Here is a 15,322-nt window from a genome sequence, read left to right on the forward strand (position 1 = left end):
TTAATTTGTGGTGGACCAGTTATCTCAAACAAGAAGAAATGTATAGTAATTATTGGATTGGGTGTTTGTTTTAGCTAGATTTTTCATTTTTTTGACCAAAAGACCTGGCAAGAACAACATAGAGGAGGGAAAGTTTATTTTGGCTCACAGTTTGCAAGATTCAGTCCATGGTTTGTCAACCCATAGCTCTGGACCTAAGGTGAACATCATGGTGGAAGTGTGTGGTGGAGGAAAGCTTCAGGAATCAGGAAGCAGAGAGAGATCCCCTCACCAAGGGCAAAATATAAACCCCAAAGGCATATCCCCCAGTGACCTTCTTCCTCTAGCCACAGCCTATTTGCCTTCATTTATTACCCGGTTAATCCATATTGGTGAATTAACCCACTGATTAGATTACAGCTCTCCTATAATCATTTCACCTCTGAAAATCCTTGAATTTTCTCACACATGAGCTTTTGAGGGATACTTCGTATCTAAACAATCAACAGTGTTTTTGAAGTTGTTTTGATCATAATTTGATCCAACAATGGTCACAGAATAAGATCATACCATAAGTAAGAGAAGTAAAGAAGAAGTAAGAATTCTTGACTAGAGATAGGCAAAATCTTAATATTTGGTGCCCAAGAATCAGTGTTGTTTAACCGAAAGCCATGTTCTTTGGAAACAAAGAGAGCTGTGTTTAAAATCCCAATTCTTAAAGTTTCTTTTGTGCAAATTAGGTGTGCTTTCATTTTCTTTCTTATAATGAATGTATAGTTAAATGTACCTACCTTGAAGGATTGAAAATATTAAAAAAAAAAAAATAAGACCTGAAACCATAAAATTTTTAGAAGAGACCATAGAGGAAAGGCTCCTTGACACAGACCTTGACATGATTTTATTTTGGGGTGGGGAGGGGTGTCACCTACAGGCTGGAGTTGTGGCTCAGTGGTGGAGCGCTCATCTCACACATGTGAGGTGCTGGGTTTGATCCTCTGTACCACATAAAAATAAAATAAAGGTATTGTGTCCATCTAACATTAAAATAATAATCACAATAATAAAGCTCAGGCTACAAATAATAGATGGACTAGAACAAACAAAAAAACTTCTGCATAGCAAATAGTCAACAAAATGAAAAACAACCTATGGATTGGGGAAAATATTTACAAACCACATAACTGATACAGAGTTTGCTATGTTTTGACTGACTGTGTTCCCCCAATTTAATGAATGAACATCTGAATAGAAAAAAGAGAAAAAACCCTAAATATATAATCCATTTTATAGTACTTAATACCATGCTTAGCAATAGTAATTTCTTAAAAATGTTAATACTCTTTTTCTTCTTTCTGTTCTTTGCTTTTAAAAAATGGCTGATTTGACACTAATCCTAAAGTTAGCTCATACCCCATCCTCAAAAATGTTTTCTCTACTGGATTGGGATCTACTTGAGACATTTCCTGAGTACTCTCTTTGGTAGTTTTTTCTGCTCAAACTTGGTACAGTCCATCTTAACTAAGTGTTAGAGGAAGGCAAGTTATCTTCTCCAGTGAATTTCTCATTGATGATATATACTTCTGCCTAGAATTACATTGGTTGGGGAAGTTTCTTCTATCATACCATGTAGGCATATCTTTACATATATATTCCCAGTGACAGCTATTTCAAATTCTTTTAGAAAGTAGATGAAGCATAGATCATGAATTAATAAAATACTCTGACAGTGAAGATGCTTCTGCCTCTGGTTAAGGGGATTCATCATGTCTTCATAGTCATGACTGGGATAATTCAGATTACAGTTTAAAAAATTAGTAAACTTCGGCTCTTTCTTCCATTCTCAGTTTGTTTTTCAGGTGACTTCATCTATTCTAGAGCAGGGGTTGGAAAATTACAGTCTGTAGGCCTGCCACCTGTTTTTAAGATGTAGCTTATTACACCATAGCCACATCTTTCATTGATGTGTTGCCCGTGGCAGTTTTCACAGGAATAATTCCAAAACTGAGTAGTTGTGCAAAGACTAACACATTGTGCATGAAACCAACAACATTTGCTATTTGGCCTTCCATAAGAAAATTATGGAATAATTTTCCTACTCTGATTTCCTACTCTGAGGAATTTGAAACATGTCTATCTGTGTGTTGACCTGTGCTTGGGCTCAGTTAAATATAATCTGGAATATAGGATGAGTGGTTTCCAGAATGGTACACAATAGGACTGTGATAAATGTCTGTTGAATTCAAATACCTATAAAGCATTAGTGTTGAAATATGGAATTCATAGCAAAACATGACATTACATTTTGCTTTTGTTTGCTTGTTTAATTTGTTCGCCCTGAGCATAGAAGAGTGATCTATATTGTCACTCTTAAAGGGATGAATGGTATCACTGAAAATAGACACTATCCTAAATTCAATAGAGATGTGGGAGGGAGATGACCAAACTCCTCTCAATAAACTGATGAATTCTCACATTGTCAGGCCGCTCTTAAGCATTTTTCATGAATTGAAACCATTTTCTCTTTTTCCTGCTTGTGAAACGTCAACATGAAACCTCTCTGCCTTTCTGCTATCCAAACATCTCATTTAACCTGGGATTAACACGACTCTGCTCACTCCCTCTCATAATGTATTGGCAAAGAAATGGAGAAATTATTCAAGTTGAAAATTTTTACCAACTTATATAATTTAGTTTTAGCAGTGCTCTTAAAATGTCATGTATTTACAGCTTCATTAAATGACTTTATTTGTCCAGAAGAACTCCAGCCTCTGGCCCAATGGCAACTTTCATGACAAACTCTGCCCAGCAAGAGCTGTATGTATGACTCTTTGTATGCAGTAGAACTCTAGACCCTCTCCTGAGCTTGGGAGTGTGGGAACCAGTATCTAGCCAGAGCTGAGCCTAGACCACCCACTCATTTCACATAGCCCATTAAACAGTTTTAGCATATGATGCTTCTGTGACTCCTTCTGTTGACCTTGCCCTGAACGGCTGTGTGTCAAATTACTAATTATCCCTACAGCTCTGCTATGTAAATGCCATTTAATTTCCACCTCCGCTTTTGGAAGCCAGTCTGCTCCAGTCAGCCACTGTAATAACCTCAGGAGCTAGCTGTTGCCTACAGTATACTGGGATGATATTCCACCACTGTAACCACTTCCACCAAGAAATGTTTGTTTAAGTAAATGATAGTAGCTAGTTATGAGAAGAACAAGGAGGAGGAGGAGGAGGAGGAGGAGGAGGAGAGGAGGAGGAGAAAAAGAAGAAGGAAAATGAGAAAGAGAAGGAGAAAGAAAAGAAGAATAAGAATAAGGGGGCTGGTGTTGTGGCTCAGCGGCAGAGTGTCCGTCTAGCACCTGTGAGGCACTGGGTTCGATCCTCAGCACCACATAAAAATAAATAAATAAATGTCTTTAAACTACAACTAAAAAAATATATTAATAAAAGAAGAAGAAGAGGAGGAGGGGGAAAAGATTAACTTGTATTTATTTATTTATATAAACTTGTATTTATTGCGGAAGTTGCACTGTCTTGGGCCATTCTTGGGCTTCAATTTTATGACTAATTGACATTGTATGTTTCTGTGCCACATGGGAAAAACAAGCCACCATCTGGGGGTTTTATCATCTTACTCTGAGGCCAGGGTGTCTCTAAAGATGATGCTTTGCCTACTTGGCAAGGAAATCCTGCTTTAGCTTCAGTGAGTAGGAAATACAGGGAGTGATTTCCCTGCCACTAAACCCTGAAGACTAGTCCAGGCAACATAGGAATTCCCATGAAAACCTCCCCAACTGCAGGCATTGATTTACTCACACTGCTATAACCAATTGGCCAGGGTATTGCTAGTAAGATTTTGCTCATATTTAAGTTTTAAGTGACCCATTAATCTCAAAAAAACATAATCATACTGTTTCAGGAACCTAACTAGAAGAGAGTAAGTCAGACAGGAATATGTGATAGTGGTGGGATGGGAGAACCAGTAAAGGGCTAATAATTTTTATTTTGATTTAGAATAGGAGTTTTTTTCCTCCTATAAGTTATCTGTAGTCATGAGAAATAATGAACTATATGGACTCCTCAAATATAGCTAAATTCTAATGGTCCTGATTTGAAAATAAGAGTCCAGGTTGATTCTTTTTTTTGGTCTCAGGGATGAACCCAGGGGCACTCCACCACTGAACCACATCCCCAGCTCTATTTTGTATTTTATTTAGAGACAGGGTCTCTCTGAGTTGCTTAGTGCCTCACTTTTGCTGAGGCTGGCTTTGAACTTGCGATTCTCCTGCCTCAGCCTCTGGAGCTGCTGGGATTGCCGGCATGGGCCAAAACACCTGGCTTAGGTTGATTCTTTATGAAATCAACTCTAACATAAAGGCAGAGGTCTAAACCTAACCCATGTTTTTTGATTTATTGTGTTTATAAATAAGCTTACTTGTGCATTTCCTGGTTGTCTATTAGATAGCTGACATATATTTATATAAGCCAAAACAGTAAGCAAAAATTATACTCACTTTTATGGATATGAAAGACAATCCTACTACATTCATTTCTTCTTTAAACATTTATTATGTATCTGCCAAACACCTGATCCAGTTCCAGGTTCTGGGAATATAATGGTGAGAAAAAAGAGATTCCATTCCTACTTCCATGTCTATGTTACTCCTTGAGACATAGTTTATTTATTTAAATTAGAATGTATGTAAATCCACGCATCTAAAATACAATAAAGACAATAACTTTACAAATAATTGTGTGTTCATATAAACCACTGTGCTTTTGACTATATTTTTCTATGACATTCTAGTTTAGCAACATTCTTTTCTTGTCAACTTCCTTTTAAATTAGGAAAGTAATTCTGTATTTTGGAGAAAATGGAGAGCATTGAAATTTTTTTGTTGTTGTTTTTTAAATACATTCCCTTTTGTTAGCTTTTATTTCAAAATCTTTCTATGATGACTCAAGTCCGGCTTTCTCTTTCTGTGCTTTTCCAACCTTGTCTTTCATTATGCACTGACCCCACCACTTGCTGGATGCTCTCATTAAACCAAGACACTTCTGTGCAAATTCCCCACCTTTTCCCTGTTTTTGTTTCTACTCATCAATTCTGCTTTGCCTGAGATGTCCTCCCTTCAACACTTCTACCTGCCTAATCCCACCCATGTTCCAAGAGCCATCTTTGATGTTTTATAATCTAAATTCTCTTTGCTCTTCTGAACAATTGCAGCACTTTTAAATTTTCTTTTGATCCTAAGCAATGTTTCAGGCAGAATACAATATTTATGTATGTTTCTCTTTTGCTAGAGGGCCTGCTTACAGGTAATAGGGATAATATCTTACTCGTGTTACATTGATGCTCTGTGAAGACATGACACAGATAGCTCTTGGGAACTTGCTGTGTGTTAGGTGTTGTGCAGGGCTCCTCAGAGATAGAGATATACTCAATCCCAGTTCTTGTGGGCATTAAAACATATGGTATTATAAATACAATATATGTCAGAAACCAAATTAATTCTCAAGTGACCCTCAGGTTTAGCCATTTATGTGGGATAGAAGTTTCAGGAGCCGCAGGGAGAAAACTTGTTTTGGTAATTTACTAGCTCTGATGGTGCTTATCATAGAGAGCATCTGGCTCTTTATATACCTTGCATCATGAAAAATTTGATCAGCTAATATTGAATTACCAACAAGGCTGAGTTGGACAACAATATTTGTATTTGTAAATAATCAGGACCAGGACCAATGCAACTTCTGCTATTTCCCAGTCTTCCTTGCTTTTTTCTTCAGCCAGACAATGAAGTTGTGAAGTGGATAAAATCAAGTCTGTTTCAGTGTTAGACATGCCTTTGGTATTAGATATAAATTCACCCAGTGCTAGAGAAGCCTGGAGTGCACCAAATAGCCTCATCTATAAAATAATAACAGTCTCCTCTGTCAAGATTGGATAATAAACCATGTAAAGTCCAGTACTTAGTCCTGTAGACCAAAGTTAGCCTGCATTTTGTTTTGTAAATAAAGTTTTATTGGGACACAGAGAATAGCAATTCACTAGGTATTGTCTATGTTGCAGCAGCAAAACTGAGTGGCTGTAATCAAGATTGGATGGCCCATGGGGCTGGGCTGGGGATATGGCTCATGTGGTAGCACGCTTGCCTGGCATGCGTAGGGCACTGGGTTCAATCCTTAGCACCACATAGAAATAAAATAAATCCACAGAAAACTAAAAAGTAAATATTTAACAAATTCTCTCTCTCTCAAAAAAAGATTGGATGGCCCATAAAGTCTTAAATATTTGCAATCTGGTCCTCTCTAAGCAAAATTTGATGATTTTTTATGACCTTTGAACTAGGTCACCTAGTCCTACTCCAATACTTATGAATTATCATAATTATTGTTTTTCACCAGACCTAATTTGGGTAAGAGTGAAAAAGAAAGGGCAGAGAGGAGTTGGCAGAAGAGATGACAGGGTTCCATTTAATGGAAACTCAAACTGCAATGGAACTTAAGTCTATGATTGAAACTTAACAAAATCGGAAGAAGTAAAATTTGTCTTTTCCTAATTGAAAACCTATTAGTCCAAAGATGTTTTCCTTCCTCCTAGAAAGCACAGTGAGTCACCACTGAAGTTATTAGTTCATTCTTGATAACAGTTGTCACTGGCAGAGACCATGAAAATATTCCATCAGAATATAGCACTGCCATTCCAAGCAGTCTTGCTTGCGTTGGTATTGATTTCAATTAAAACAAGTTCTCTGAATCACTGGGCTTCCTGTTGGCTGCCCTCATTGTGCAGTGATGCAAATGGAAAGCCTCTTTCGAACCTTGGATATCTGGTTACTTACAACAAGGCCAGGCAGCTGGGGTATAAACAAAACCCAAGCACCAATCAATGTAGAAGGAAATGATCTTCATTTGCCCTGCATGATGTCATCCATCTTGGGCCTGACAATTTTCTAACAATTATTGACTGTGAGGGCGGGCAAATCTTACTAATTCATCTGATTCCTTATCAAGGCAGGTAGTCAACCATATCCCAAAACATTTGATTTGGTTCATTTCCTTGTGTACATATCCTTTCTCCTCTTCTTCTTCTTCCTTTTCTGAATGCTTTTTGCCAACCTTGTGGAAGGAGTCTGTGTTTGCACAAAGCACAGAAAGGTGCTCTGTACCTGTGTGGTGGTCCAGGTGTGTTTAGCATTTCAATGGTTATTTGGTTTTAGCTATTATCTCAATCCAATGATCAGACTTCTTAGTTTTCACTAAATGGTTCTGCAATTTGTATCACAATCAGTACTTTTGATGGCAAAGTGACCTTTTGTTATTCCCAAAGGTACAAGGCATATGAGGCAGAATATGCAAAACATGGTGTAATTTGTAATTTTGTAAATTCACACTTTTGAATTCTTGGACTTAAGATTTGTATACTGGATCAAGTCACCTAGCTAGAAAGTGAGCCTAGTTCACTAGGGTACAGAATGGCCAGTTGTTTTTTTTTCTCACAGTTGGCTTCCTTTTGACACACAATGAGTTTACACTTTCAGCCTCCTTTGCATTTAGATGTGAGTGGTGCCTGGATGTGATGGAAGTGGTGTGCACATTTTCTACCCGTTTGTCAAAAACCTCTCCCAGATGCAATTCTCTGCTGTCTTTTTCTTTCTCACAACTATATGAGAGGGCACCAAGGATGCAGGGTAGGGTGGATGGCAAGATGTGTGGAGTAGAGCATCTAGCCCCTCCCTCCGCTTTGTGACCCACTAACCCACACTGAACCATGATAAGAAATAAGAATTTACTGTGTTAAGCCACTGAGATTTCAGGTTATTTGTTGTTAACATTGAGTCTAGCTGGACCCATGTACTGGCTTTCATGCTTCTGTATGTCATTGATAATTTTCATTCATGATCTTCACAAATGAAATAGTGCTGGTGACATTAGAATAGATGATACATTACAAAACATTTAGCAATGTGAGGAATTGTGAAGATATGTGAACATCTCCATTGAGAATATGAAGGTTCTTAAGTAGTTTTCATCTAAATCCTTCCTGTGTTGCAGGTCCCTTGTTCAATGTCAGAATCACCACCAGGGTTCCATGTCTCTGCTCTATTTTGCAAGCAGAACTTTAATTTTTTTTTTTAAAGAAAGCCCTATCTTCCCATAGTGGATCCATTATTCTATATTTATTTTTATTTTTTTATTCTATATTTATTAGGTCAATTTATATGAAATATCAAGCAGTGATTGGGCAGAAGATGACAAGATAATATTTCAATGTTTTGATTTTGTTGGATTTAATATTTGTACTTGAGAAGTGGGTGGATGCAGTACTAAGGAAGTCATTTTGTGGACAAGGAATCCAGGTCTAGTTAATTATATTTTCAACATAATTTCTTTTCCCTCTTCCTCCCAGTCCTGTATCTTTGTTTTCACAAATGAAATGTGAGTGCAAAATTGGCATGTGACATTTCCAAGCAAAAACTTTCATAGCATTGTCTGGTTTCCCTCGGCCACTGGCTTGATTCAGGGAGGGCTGTCCCTTTAACCTTGGTTACGGACTGGAGAGGTTGCTGGGCATGGTCTCAGACTGAGTCATAGCTTCCCTGAGGACGGCTCCCCACAAGAATGGCTCAGCTGGCTGTAGCCCAACAGAGGAAGGGCTCTTCTGATGGACGTGAGTGTGAGCGAGGTTTACCTTTACTGTTAAAACTAGATAGACTTTGGGGACATTTATTTCTGCTGTTGAGTGGAAGCTGCCTGATATACCAGAACTCAGAGAGTTTAGGTAATATTGCCTAAGATCACAGGATTAATAAGTCATGGAGTCAGAATTTGAATCCAGGAAGTCTAATTCCAGAACCTGTACTTTTAACCACTCTTGTGTGGGAGGAGGAATTTCCTGGTCTTTGTGTGTAGGATAGACTGGAACAGGGAGAGAGAAGAGACAAAAAGAACTTTTAGGAGCTATATAAATATGCAGTTATGAGAATCTGGAAGATGATGCTTATTTAGGGGCTTTGATTTGGGTACAGCCAGTGCCTCATAAATAACACTTGACAAGGTGAATGAATGAGTTTTTCTGACTATAGGTGCCAGTAAGTTCTGCTGTCACCACCACATTCTGGTAGTCATTTTTTTTTTAAATCATAATTCATTGCCTTGCCCACACATCCTTGCTGTCCAGGTCTTTTGAGTCACAGCTTCCCTGAAGATGGCTCCCCACAGAAATGGCTCAGCTGGCTCTAGCCCAACAGAGGAAGGGCTCTTGAGATAGACCTTGAGATTGTCATGGCTTTTTCTTAGCTTTTCCCATTTTTTCCTTCTGTGGGCTTGGCATTATCAGGTGCAATTTAATTCATTCTTCTCATGATGTCACAGCAGAAAATCTTTTTGGGGTCATGTTTTCCCCTGTCCTTTCCCTCACCTTATCTTCTGCATTTGGCACTAAGAATGGCAGAGGAAGTCATTTAAAGATGAAGACGGTCAGCTTGACTTAGCTGTTCCACAATGGAAATATATCAATCATCATGTTCTACACCACAAAGAAATACAAGTTTTATTTTTCAATTGAAAAAAAGAGAGAGGGACAGGCTGAGGATGTAGCTTAGTACCCAGCATGTACAAAGGTCTAGGTTTGACCCCCCAGTACTGCAAAAAAGAAAAGAGACTCTCTTTAGTTTCGTAAGTGCAACTCTTTTCTGATTTGACGCCATATTTGGAACCTGGGAACACAAGTCCATGTCCCAAGTCTATAGTCTCTGCTGCCTAAATTCTCATGCTAGAAAAGGAGTCAGCAAAAGTAGAACCCATGCTTGCTCTGAGTGGATCTGTGCAAGTCCTACATATCAGCAGTAGTTGGAAAAACAAAATACAGAAAATGGAGATTAATAAAGGGCTGAAACTGGTAAGATCTGAGGAATGGGGTGAGAAAAAAAGGAAAGAGTGATGGGAAATAAAATAAATCAGTCCTTCCTTGTACTAAAAGCACTTATTCTTATCTTCAAGATGCACATTTATTACCATTTTTTAAACATTATATGGTGGATGCTGATACCATTTTCTGTGGAAAAAATGGGTATGATATGCTTGAATGCAATTTTACAGGAATGGATAATTTTATAAAACATCTGATGCAGGCTTTCATAATGAAGCCAAATTAAAAAAAAAGGTAGTTTAATTTGAAAATCTATTTCTGGTAGGTATTATGCCTCTCATAATGTGATCAAATTATAAATTATGACAACTGACCTGGAAAGAACATTCAGAAAAGCTGAATGAATTCTATGAAATCATGAAGAGTGCAGATTCATAATAAAAAAATAGCTCAGTTCCATAGATGTTTGTTTAGTAGTTTAGCTATTGGATTTCAACCCATACACTAAGGTCTAGAATACAGAGGTGAAAGAGACACAGTCCTACTGTGACTTGGGGACTCATCATTGAACAGCCAGAGGTGGGAATGCTGGAAGATTCCTAGGTGAGGTAAAAGATTTGATGGATCTTGAAAGAGAAGAAATTTTATCCTGAGAAGAAAACATTGCAGCTACAAGATAGGAAAGGCCTCTGAGGAATGATGGATTGCTTTGAATTGCTAAAATTTAAATGTGAACCAATGAGTGACAGGTAACTTGGAAGGAGAAGTAAGAAGAAATTCCTTGGTAACATTTCACGACATATAGGATTACGTTATTCCACCAAAAGGCACATGTTGAATGACAGTTCAGTCATGACCCTAAAACAAGTTTTATCATGTTTGGGGGGGATATTTGATGCCACTCTCAGCATGTGGTCTTTCTTATATCCTTATATGTAAATAGCATGAGTCATATTCATTTATATAATCACCCAGTGGCCACTATATATACTACTTACACATTATAAAAATCCAAGTGTCAGAGAAGCATATATTTAAGTGACTCATTGCAGAACATGGAAACAATATCCTAGGAATTCAAAGGAAGGAGAAGACCTTTTGTAAGTTGAGAGACAGCATTTCCTCTTCCTGTTGTTCTTCCCACTTCCTTAAATGCCTTTCCCCTCTTTCCCTCCCTCCCTTTCCTTTCATGATTATGTGGATTATGTGGTCTCTGAGTGTTAAGATACATACCAGGAGCTGGAAACATAATGTTGAGCAGAAATATATATTTGATAATTGCCCCGCCCAAACATAGTTAAAATACAATGTGCTGCTCAGAAAGAATACTCCAGAAAAGACAGGGCATCAACACGGCTGAGTGTAATAAAGAAGATCTTCCTAGAACGTTCTTTATGCTGACACCTCAGCATGCGGAGCACAAGGCAGAGTGGATTCCTGACGGTGAAACAGGTGTGGACAGATGACAAGGAGCAAGGGAGGACACGAAAGCCTGGCTAAATGGTGTGATGAAAGACAGGGGCAGGAGGGCTCCCATAGGAAAGCTCGGGGGAATGCATCTGCTCCGGTAACCACAGTGTGAGTTGCTACAATGTCTTTCTTAATTTATCCGTGAGAAAGACTTTTCTGACACCATGAAAGTTCATCCTCTCTTCTTATCCTACTTTTAATTTTAGTTATTTCAGTGGGATCTACTGGGGTCTTTATTTTTCTCTTCTCACTTTCTTTTACCAGTTAATGAATTTGGACTTCGTGTATTTAGAACTTACTTTGACACAATTTAGATGCAAATGGATGGATTGCATTATTGCATTATACTTGGAAGGAAACACAAATTCATTTCTTTGCATTTAAATCTCTTACATATCTTGTAATTCAGATCTAACTCATACTGAATTAGTGAGGTTATGCTTTTAGCCCTGAAATAACTTTGGCCTTTTTTTTTTTTTTTTTTTCACATGGCAATTTTCATGGTGGCCAATCATCACTGTGAGTATGGCTACAAGACCATGGTTCCTATTGGATGCACTGGGCTAGTTGGCCCCAAGGATTTGGACATAAACTTGTTACCAACATCAGCTGTCCAGGCACACACACACACAAAAATCTTGTTGCTGATGTTCCTCCCTTTCTATATTTAACAGATGGCCTTATTAAACTGTGTTCAGTGCCCAGAAACCCAGTGAGCAGGAAGAATATGGTAGGTCTGGGGTGAATCATAAAGGCTATTCTAGGGTTGTGGTATTCTTCTCTGTTTTTCCTTTGCTCAAAACCAAGGAACAACTTTGTTGGAGAAGAATCACAAAGCCAAGATGACTGATTCAGAGTTCACAAACCTCCAACAGGCACTCCACACTGCTCAGGAATCCTATTTTCTCCATCTCTCTGAGATGACTGTACCATGTCATCTTCTTTTTTCCTCAAACCTCCCACACATCCTCCTCCTACTGATGACCCAGACTCATACTTCATTGAGAAAATAGAAGTCACTGGAAATGAATTCACTCATCTTCCCACCACAAAACCTGCCAACGTGGTGCATCTGCATCCAAAATTTTCCTTCTTCCACAATGAAGGAAGTGATTCTCGTCTTCCCAGAAGGACCATTCCTCTTCTGGTCCTCTGGATCTCATTACCTCTTGGCTTATCTCTGCTCCTAAGTTATTTATTCCTGCTTTCCCTTAGTAACCATGTCTCACTTGTTAGCATACAAACAAGTTCCAGGATTTCCCAACACTTAGGAATATTTTGTCATGAGTGTACATAAGTTTCTCCCCTATTTTTCTGTTTTCCTTTATACACAAAAATTCCTGACTATCCAAACAAAATGCCTTAACCTCCTTACCTTCCTTCTACTCTTCCACCTGGTCCAATGTACTTTTTCACCTCTGCTAATTGGCACTTCCTTTGCTAAGTTCAATAACAACGTGAGGTTGCCAGATTCAGTAGACCTCTTTCCTGCTAATCTTTCTTGACTTCTCAGTGATATTTGTCAGAGGTGAAACTCCACCTGCTTGAAGCACCCTTTCCTTTGGCTTCCAGCATTATTTTCTTAATTTTCTGCTACTTCCCAGTATCCTTTTCTGGGTTTTCTCTTTGATGTCAGCATTTCTCAAAGCTTGTCCTAGGTCTAAATTCTTTTTGTAGTTATATCATTTCCTTTTGTTTTGAGATCTATGCGTTAAGTTCCAGTATTTCCTCTGACCTTCAAAATTTTATATCTAACTTATTTCTTACATTTTCACTTATAAAAATCACAAAAATCGCATACTCAGAACCCTGCCCCCCAAACCAAAACCCCAAACCAGAACACTGAGCCCTTTTTCTTCATCTGACTTGAGAATATCTTCATCCAGTTGGTCAAGAGAAAACCTAAAACCCGTTACATCCAAAAAACTACTGAGTTGATAGTCACATAACATAAAATTAACAATTTTAAAGGGAAGAATTCAGAGCATTTCGTACAATCACAATGTTGTTTCTCTATTTGATTCCAAAATATTTCATCTGGTAGGAAACTTGATACCCGTCATACAGTTACTTCTCTCTTCCCTCCCTTTGACCCTGGCAACCATCAATATGGGTTCACTGTCTCTATGGATTGACTTATTCTGGATAAGATATTTCACATAAATGGGAATCAAGTGATATGTGATCTATTGTGTCTGGCTTCTTTCACTTAGAACAATGTTTGATATTTTATCCACATTGAAACGTGTATTAGTATTTTGTTCCTTTTTAGGACTAAATAGTATTCCATTGTATGTATGGTAATCCCTAGGTGCCCTTGGGGAATTCCTGGACCACTCCCCTCTAGGATATCAAAATCATCAGTTCTCAACTTCCTTATATAAAATGACATAGTATTTGCATATAACCTACACACATCCTTCTGTGTACTTTAAATTGTCACTAGATTACTAATAATACCTAATGAAATAGAAGTATTATAAAAATAGTTTTTAATAGTATATGGTTTAATGACAAGAAAAAAAAAATCTGTACATATTCAATTCAGATGTCATTTTTTGCTGAATATTTTTGATTCATGGTTGGCTCCACCTGAGGATTCAGAATCCAAGGAATCGGAGGGCCAATAGCACGTAGCACACTTTGATTTTCCATTCATCCAGAGATGGACATTTGGAATTTTTTTTCCTACCTTTTGAATATTTTGAATAGTGTAAGATCCATTCTTGATCTTCCTTCTTTTTACTTTCATAGAGAATCCATCAGAAGTTCTGGCTGGTTCATGACCACAATATATATCAACCCATGTCTTTGTTACTGGCACAACATCACCCTGCTATTTTGGGCCTTCAGCATTCCCATCTTATCTTACTAACTATACTCTCCTTATATGTCTTCCTGATTCCGCTTTTTGTTGTGCTCCAATTATTTATCCACACACCAGCAAGAGCAATAACCTTAAAATAATAAAAAAATGTTAACTTAATAGTTATATTTATGCAGATATATGGTATATATGTATGTATGTATCTGAGTATCTCTCTCTCTCTCTCTCTCTCTCTCTCTCTATATATATATATATATATTGTATTGAGTACTTATTATGACTTATCCACTGTTCTATGGGTTTCCCATGAAATAATTCATTTAAATTCTAAAATAATTGAGTAGGTACTATTCTTATTGTTCTTCGAGAATGAGGAAACACAAAGTCACCCACTTAACACCTGGCTGAGCCCAGACTTGAGCCTCTGTAAGCCATCTGGAGAAGCTGCCCTCTGATTGTTATGGGAGGCTGTCTGAACCTCAACATGTCTTTCTTCCTCTAAAAGCTGCTCCATGCTTCCTATTTCACTCTTTTATGAGTCACGACCTAAACACCCCGCAGGAGGAGGGCCCTGGCTTTTTCCACTCTCATCTAGTCGCTTTCCCCATTCCTCACTCTGCTGTAGTGACTTCTTTCAGGTCCTTTATTACACTAAGCTTCCTCCGGTCTATCAGTCTGAAGCACTCATCTTTCTATCCATTCTTCATGTCTGGGCTACAATGACGACTCCTCTTGATGTCTCTTTCTACGATAAGTGCACTTCATTTGTGATTCTCTCTCTCTTTTTAAAAATTTTATTAGTTATCCATGGACCTTTATTTTATGTATTTACTTATTTATATGCGGTGCTGAGAATCGAAGCCAGTGCTGCACACATGCCAGGCAAGTGCTCTACCACTGAGCCACCAGCCCAGCCTGTGATTCTCTTTTTGAAAGTTCAAGTCTTATTTTATAATCATTATGATTATTTTGGTGGCTCATTAAACTTCTAAAATGCCAGGCTCTTGATGCCAAGGACTTATGTTTCCATGTTCATCCTGGTCATGATTATATCTCTGAAACTTTTCATAGCTTGGCGCAGGCTGGATTATAAAATGGCTTCAGTTGCTGGATTGGGTTCCTGGCTTCAATTCTACATCTTGTGTAGAGGGAAAAAAATGAATTGAACTACTTAGATT

The 15,322-nt window shown here is 38.0% G+C and overlaps 1 long non-coding RNA gene across 1 annotated transcript in view; it reads left to right on the forward strand.

The window, feature by feature from the left end:
* The first annotated feature begins 8,538 nt into the window (after positions 1-8,538).
* Positions 8,539-15,322, forward strand: part of LOC144378581 (uncharacterized) — a 39,269-nt gene continuing 32,485 nt past the window's right edge. The window contains exon 1 of the long non-coding RNA XR_013440407.1: positions 8,539-8,647. This is a non-coding gene — a long non-coding RNA (uncharacterized LOC144378581). The remainder of the gene's footprint in view (positions 8,648-15,322) is intronic.

The sequence above is a fragment of the Ictidomys tridecemlineatus genome, chromosome 6, assembly GCF_052094955.1.
Source record: "Ictidomys tridecemlineatus isolate mIctTri1 chromosome 6, mIctTri1.hap1, whole genome shotgun sequence".
Classification (NCBI taxonomy): Eukaryota; Metazoa; Chordata; class Mammalia; order Rodentia; family Sciuridae; genus Ictidomys; species Ictidomys tridecemlineatus.